Below are 1,915 nucleotides of genomic sequence, written 5' to 3'. Positions count from 1 at the left end.
TCCAGGGGTGGTGTCAACGAACATGACACTCTGGTATTTATGGCTATCATACCAAGAGTTGGCCTTCCCTATTTTCTTTTTTGTCCTTTCTATAGTGTTCCATGACTTGTTCCTATAGAGTGGGCAAATCCCATTCCTATCATTACATAATATATTATCAAATTTCTTCATGGCTCCTTTGTATACTCTGACCCTTTCTTTATGGCTGTAACCTGAGAACTGCATGCGGTGAATGAAATACTGTATGTGTCTCTTTAATTCTGTAGGCTCGCACATGCGTGACACATTTCTCATTATTCTGACGAGGTCTGCCATCAAAATAGTGAATTTGGCATTGCCCGCAATGGCTGAGTTCCGGTGGATCAGGTATTTTGAGGCCATAGGTTTTGCATAGTATGAATGAAGGATGTGGGTTTTATTTTTCACAATTTCTAGCCAGAGTTCAGTGTCTAGTACTGGTAGTCTATGGTTGGGGTGTTTAGTGGGGTAGTCTATTGTGACCTTAATACTCTGGTGGATGGAGTTAGCTATTTGCTGGATGCTCTCCATAATATTAGTTTCTATTACTATATCAACATTACTCTCTTGTGGGGGTGCCTTTACTACTATATTGATATCATCAACATAGCGAGAGTACATGTTTATGAGTATGGATTTCTGCAGTAGGCATTCTTTAAGCCTTCTGTCCCACCATACCATGAAGAGGTTGGCCACATCACCAGCGATACTAACACCGATGGCTGCCCCCTCGTCCTGGGCATATATTTTATTATTAAATTTAAATGTGTGGCCTTTTAGGGTAACTCTTATACTAGCTCCTAGTGCATGTGCGATCATTTTCTTTACCTGATGGACATTTGCGGGGCTCCGTATGGCTCTGGTCCATCCGCGCATCTTTCTATATGTGTCTTCCTAGCCATAGAAGTAATTGTAGGCGGTCTACCTCTTAAACATCTACTGGGGCAGAAACTACTAAGATTATGTTTATCTAAGTATTCACTATTATATGTCAGTCTAAGTAGGAGGCCTAGTTCTTCTGTGTCGACATTACAGAACTCCACCTGGCTCTCGTTGATCATCTCCACGCACTTCTCCACTGCAAAATCTACGTCAATCGATGGGTATAGGGATACCACATCCATGCTACCTACTATACATCCTGTCAAGTCACAAGTTTTGTTACAGTCACTGATCCTGCTTAGGAGATCTTCTGTGCTGTCACACACATCAGGTGACATCCTGATTATAGGGCGTATGATCATTGAGAGGAAGTAGGAGATTCTGTAATTGCTAGCGATATTCGCTCCACAGACTGGTCTTGTTGGTGGTCCTGCTATAGGGTCAGTAAAACCTTTATGGTCCTTGCGAAGTCCATACAGTGCCGGGATATCATTGTTCCAGGCTTGGAAATTCTTTGCAGTACGTTTCTGAGGTCCTAGAACAATTGTCCACATCATCATATGGGCATTGAGGACCTTTTCTCTCTCCTCATGCGCCTGTACAGTTGTTACTTTTGTATTGGCGATATGAGGTTGCATTGCCTGGATGTAGTTCGGTAAGCTGTCTATTGACATCCTGCCGGACTTATCCGTGGGAAGGCATATCACCTCTCCGTTCCTCGTGCGCTGAATGAGCTTCTGTAGGCCACATGCAGGTTTAATCCCGAGTTGTTGAGCATCTGTCTTATTCTGTCTCTGTCTCTTAATGTATAATCCTAAAATCTGTCTAAGTTTGGTCCTAGCTATAGTGAACTGTGCTTCCATGTGGTCATTAGTACGTCTTGGGATGTATACTCTTTTGTTGAAGGGTAATGTTGTTGGATAAATTCGGTTCATGCAGTAAGTTTTGTCGCATACGTTGAAGAATTGAGTGTCAAAGGGATGGGCATACATGTCAATGGTCTCTCTAGGGTTAT

Source organism: Octopus sinensis, linkage group LG4 (assembly GCF_006345805.1).
Source record: "Octopus sinensis linkage group LG4, ASM634580v1, whole genome shotgun sequence".
Lineage (NCBI taxonomy): Eukaryota > Metazoa > Mollusca > Cephalopoda > Octopoda > Octopodidae > Octopus > Octopus sinensis.
Note: the sequence above shows the minus strand (reverse complement) of the source record.